A 6148-nucleotide genomic window follows, 5' to 3' on the forward strand; every position below is an offset into this window, starting at 1 on the left:
AGGAGAGATTAGCTATCTCACAGACCAGGATTCAAAACTAGGACCTTCTGAACTGTATGAATCCCTGCTACACAAAGTGTGCCTTTACTCAGGAAGCAAAACCGGTAATTCAACAGGAATCAGAGGTCACTTAGGACATTGGCCACCTAAGACTGCCAATAATCCTTTCCAACATACCTTTATGTCGTGGCTAATAACAGCAATCCAGGCATCAACTGTCTTCCTTATGCGTAATCTCTCTGCTGCATCACTGAAATGGAAATTCAATTGCTTAATGCTCATATTTACATGTTAATTTTTTGAACCCAAATAAATTTAAACATGAATCTTGCACATGCTACATTTAGGAACCACAGTATACATTTTCAAGATAATATCCTCTTATATAAATAGCCTCCTGTGCTCATTCAAGTGCACATATAATATGTAATTTCTTTTGAAGTTTATTCCGAAGGAGTAACAAATCACGCACATTTTTTGGAACACTGCAATGCCAAATTGTGTCAGAGTTGCTGTCCTTCAGATGATTAAATAACAACAATTTGACTTACATAGCGACCTTCATGCAGGGAGCGCCTCAGAGTGCTTAACCATATATTTGTTCTTAAGATGGATGTTAAAGGTCCCATGACTCTATTCAAAAAGAAAACAGTCTTTCTCTCTCACCCCAGTGGTCATGATCCTCCAGATGTGCTCTTTCACCACATGGCAATGGTTGGGATTTTGCTGTGTGCAAAACAGCTCTCACTATTGCCTTCAAAAAGTCACTAAACTTAACAGTAATTACTGTTAAATTCTTTGAGATGTTGCAATGCAATAAGCTGTTAAAAAAAATAATTCTTAGAAATTCTTGGAATTGTTTGAAATAATATTTCATTGGCAGGCTTAGTTTTTCAAAGGATGTTAAAAGTGCTGCAGTAATTGAATGGATGTGAGCAATACATCGTCTAACTCTTATTTGGCCTTATTAAATGCACCATTTTCTTTATTGGAAACATGCATCTTTCCCTCCAAACAAAAGAACACTGAAGAGCTTTAGGAGTTTGATAACTAATGCAACAAAAAAAGGTTCAGAATTCAAACCCAAAGGAAAGTTTGGCGTGACATATTTTATATTAAGCTGTTCATTTTGGCCTGAAACTAACTGGAGGAGGTCAGAACTGTCAAGGTGGCGTAAGTTTCACGAAGGTCGTTGCATCGCCCATGCCTTCTGGCAATACAGTGTAAAATTTATATCCTGCATCGCTATAAGGGCTGACAAATCCCCTTAACCAGCCCAGCAACACCAGCGCACAGCATTTTAATAAGTTTCATTTTGTTTAACTTCCATAGAAGTCACATATTCCACATAAAAGGTTATTAGGAATGCGTTTATAAAAACCCCAACTGCTCTAACACAGACATGCTCTCTGGCCAACTATGTTAAACCTTGCTATTCAGTGGCTCTGTCCAAATACATAATCCTCAAGGAAACTCAGATCCTACCACCACAACTCTGATTTCTGACAACAGTTTCAAACACAATTGCTTCCAGATGTCAGTGCACTCATTGTGGCCGGCATGTTACTGTGAAAGTGGCAGCGTACAGCGAGATTTACTCAGACAGGTCTCGACAAGAAGCTGGAGCACCGTGGAGGTAACATTTTTGGGATGTTTCTGGCGTAGAAAGGGGGCAGGGTGCCAGATGTTACATTGTAAAATAAGGACAGGGATTTTGCTGTACTATAACCCGACTGTGTTTGACTTGTTACTGCTGAACTGGATTCCGCAGGCAACCTCCCATTTTCTGCATTATGGGTTGCAGGAATCCGGTTGGCCTCACAGTGATAAACAGCAACAGTTATAAACACATGAAAGACTGTTGCACACTGCCTGCTGGTCCAGTCTGGCTTGGCAAGTCTATTTGGCAACGCATCTGTTCCAGATACAGGTCCTTGTTTAACACTGCATCCAAGCAGCCAGAATCTCACTAAAAACCCAGACAACTCAGTCCGTCTCAGTTTCATCCTCCTTAAATGTTGTTTTAACATCAGCTTCTGACCTTACTCTTTGTTTATCGGTCCATAATTCGGTAAATCAGTCTGCCGAACTGAGTTCAGAACACATTCAGTTCCACACAGTCTTTTTTTTCTGGGGAGTTTCTTGTCTCTGTTTGATGGTTCAAACAGCGTTTCTGATAATTTTTTCCCCCTCTAAAATCGCTGGCAGCGGTAGCGCTCTCGCCTCTGAGTCAGAAGGTGGTGAGTTCAAGCTCCACGTCGGGACTTGAAATCACATAAGACGCTGACACTCTAACACAGTGCTGGAGTGGGATGGTGGATGTTGCATTGTTGGAGGTGCCGTCCTTCGAGTAAGACGTGAAACTGAGGTCCAGTCAGCCTGTTCAGATGAATGTTAAAGATCCCATGGCACTATTGGAAAAGAGAAGGGAGTTTTTTCCGGTGTCCTGACCAACAATCCCCCAAATAAAATTGGTCCATGGCTGTTCGTGGTACATTGATGTGGGCAAACTGGCAAACTGGCTGCTGCGTTTTGCCCACAAAATACAGTCAATCCACTTTACAGTACTGGGACGTGTTTTGAGATGTCTTGATGACTTGATAGGCATATCAAGGCAAGAATGATTATTATTACTATCCACGTATACTTGGAAAGTGAAACAACTTATAACTAGTGAAATGTAATCTGTCACCATATGTCCAAAAGCAGCAGCCTACCTTATTACTGTTTTTATATATAAACAAAGACAGTAAATGTTTAACCGTGGTGGGAGGGGGACTTCTGGTAGTGGGCGAGCAATAGTCTAACAGGAAAGCTGGCATCAGTCCAAATTACTGATACAAAGAACAATCTGGGAGTTTTTTTAGCTGTAACGAGGCCTATAGAACTAAATCATTCAGAGTCGAACTGACCCATTTGAAGTACAGTATATGTAAGCATTGTAATAAACTAGTCTGAGCAGTGACAAAAGGAGAACTAATGCAATATTTGACTGTTTTCCACACTTGCCCAGGAAAACAGAACTGAAGGTTACTGTACTATGTACAGTATAACCAATCTCTGATGTATTCTTGGCAGTCTCTACTAGTGCATGTTTCTCAGGAATGCATTTGAACTCTCAAATGTTAGACCAGACAAATTAATTGCTGGTTTCTTATGCAGATGTGAAAGATTGGCTGGCAAATTGTTTAAACTGTGCTTTGCCACTCCCCCTTGCTTTACACAGCTCCTGGCTGAGTTAGTGGCCTAACTGTTACGTTAAGTACTGGGAACCAGGTTGTCTCTTATTTGGGACTTTGCTAGATGTGTTCAGGAAGCTCAGTGAATAATCTGAGGTGAACTGAATTGGGTTTGTGAAGTGACACTTGCAAATGGCAGATAAAAAGACTGCATGTATTGAATGCTTTTTACTGCATGATTTTCACATGAGGGAGAAGGGAATAGAAGGGTTTGGGAGCGAGTAAGGCATGAGTGGTGACTCATGTGAAATATAAACACCAGCATCAACAAGTTCAGCTGAACAGCCTGTTTCTGTGCTGTACACACCATGTAAATCTATGCTAGATGGCTGGTCTGTTTATAATAATTCTTGCAATTGATATAGCACCTTATCATGTTGTCAAAATGTCTCAATGTATCTCACAGGATATACTGTAAAATGGATTTGACTGTATTTTTGTGGACAAAACCCGGCAGCCAGTTTGCACATAGCAATGTCCCACAAACAGCCATAGAGTGAGTGCCCAATTTTAGTTGGGGGATTTCTTGGCCAGGATATCGGGAGACACCCCCATCTCTTTTCGAATAGTGTTTGAGATCTTTAACGTCCGCCTGAAAAGGCAGGTGGGACCTCGGTTTAACAATCTATCCTTCAAAGACGGCACCTCCGAGAATCCAGCACCCCCCCCAGTACTGCATTGTAGTGTCAGCTTAGACTATGTGATTCCAAGTTCCAAAGTAAGGCTTGAACCCACAATCTTCTGACTCAGAGGTGAGCGTGCTACCACTGAGCCAGGCTGGCACATGCAGCAAATCGCCTCCTGATATACTATGCCCAGACAGGTTTGCTCTGTGAAAATGGGCTACACCAGTAAATTGCGTCAATATTTCATGTTGCATTACAATTCCATTTATTTTATAATGAAGGGGAAAAACCTTTTCTAGCATGCAGTGTAGCACCACCTTGGGCACAGACAGACAGACTTGAGTGATTAGAGAAAAAATTCAATTGCCCACAACAGCTTTCAGCACAAAAACACAATTCAGCTGGAAACACTAAAAACAACATCATGGACAAACCCCTTGCAGCACAGATCTCCGCAAAATGATCAGCAACGGCCCCAATGGCAGAGTGGATGCAGACACGACTCGGTGTAGAACAATACCTACACACTGGAAAGTTTCAGGTTGAATTTTAAGTTGAGGAATGCGCTTGATCCATTGAACTCTTCAGGTATTGTTTACAAATCTTTAACACATTATAAATTGAGTGCTTTTGTTTTCTTCCTCTTTACTGGTCAAAAATCCTCCAAATTGAAAGCTGATTCACTGTACAGCTGTTCCTAGTAGTTTGCTTACAGAAAGTCACCACAGTTTATAGCAATCACCTGTGAGGAGCTTTGAGATGTTTTTGTATACTTTAGTAATAATAATAATAATCCTTGCATTTTATATAGCACCCTATCACATCGTTGAGAACTACAAGAATGCAAGTTCTTTCTTTGGTCTTATTATAAATCCAATTTTTTGCTGCCGTGGAACTAGAACCTTAAGAATCTGGAACTAAAATATGCAATGGTAGATACAGCGACTTTAAAAAACAGATCTAACTTCTGGATATAGCAGAAAAAAAAGAACTGAGGAATAGATGGGAGTGTGGTTGCTACACTCGCCTTGGCAAGCAATCTGTCATGGTGGCAAGATCAAATACATTTCTAAAAGTGCAGGCACTTGAAAATTCCCCACCCACCATGGCACGCCTCTGATTTCAGTGAATCGCCATGATACACAGAGCAGAGTAAATGAAGGATGTGGTTAGGAAAAATAGTTTAAGACAACATTTTAAAAAATCCTCAAGGTGTAAATGCCCATATTTTCCAATGAGCCAGCAATCAGGCAATGCCATTTTTTCACTTTGAGATATTGAAAAATGTGGAGTTCTGTAGCTTAGTGGTTCGAGCACTCGTCTCGCAAGCGAGAGGATTTAGCTTTGATTCCCGGGCAGGGTGAAACACTGGGCAAGTTTTCTTACTCCACACGCCTCCATTCACCAAGCAGGAAATAGGAACCTGGTTAGTTGATTGGCAGATCACTTATCCGGGGGTAATAATCCCTTGAATTTTAATTAAAAGAAAATAATAATTTGATCACTCAATGCACAATTGTTTGTGGGACACTGATGTGCGCAATTGTGCTGCCACGTTTTGCCCACAAAATATACAGTCAATTCACTTTACAGTATATTCTGTGAACCACTTTGAGACGTGTCAAAGATGTGATAAGGCGCTATACCAAATGTAAGGATTATTATTATTATAAAATAACTTTGAATTTAGTAACTCCATTTTGGATGGTGATTTATAATTAGATGCAAGGCATGCCTCATTATTTTTGGCTCATTAGAGCAACTTCCTGTCCAGTAGTAACTTCGTTACCATAACATATCAAGAATGTTTTTGCAGTTTTCTAAGAAACATGAAACCCAGGCTCTGGGCATCAAGGTGATGAATGGATGCTACTGTGTGGGTTCAACTCACACTCAGCATCTCATTTGTATGGAGGTCTGTGTTCGCAGAATATCCTGTTTGCCACCGTATAGCAAGGATTTTCAGAAAGTGAGCTTAAATAGTTAAGGAGAATTCCTCTAGAGTCGAGACTAAGGAAATGGAGATTTTAGCCAGATGCTAAACTACATTGGTGTGAAAATTACCTCCACTGGTGTGAAAATGTACATACAGTTGTAGCTGAATTAATAAACATAATATAAATGCAATAGAAAAGGCGCAGTGTAGATTTACTAAGACCCTATTGAGAATGAGTGATCTTACTTAAGATTTAGAGCTTCTGTTGTAATGATTGTTGTTGAGAAGGTTAAGGGGGTGACCTGTTAAAGGGCTTTGAGATTGGTGAATAGTAATAGATTATTTCC

The sequence above is a fragment of the Callorhinchus milii genome, unplaced genomic scaffold, assembly GCF_018977255.1.
Source record: "Callorhinchus milii isolate IMCB2004 unplaced genomic scaffold, IMCB_Cmil_1.0 Scaffold9, whole genome shotgun sequence".
Taxonomy (NCBI): Eukaryota; Metazoa; Chordata; class Chondrichthyes; order Chimaeriformes; family Callorhinchidae; genus Callorhinchus; species Callorhinchus milii.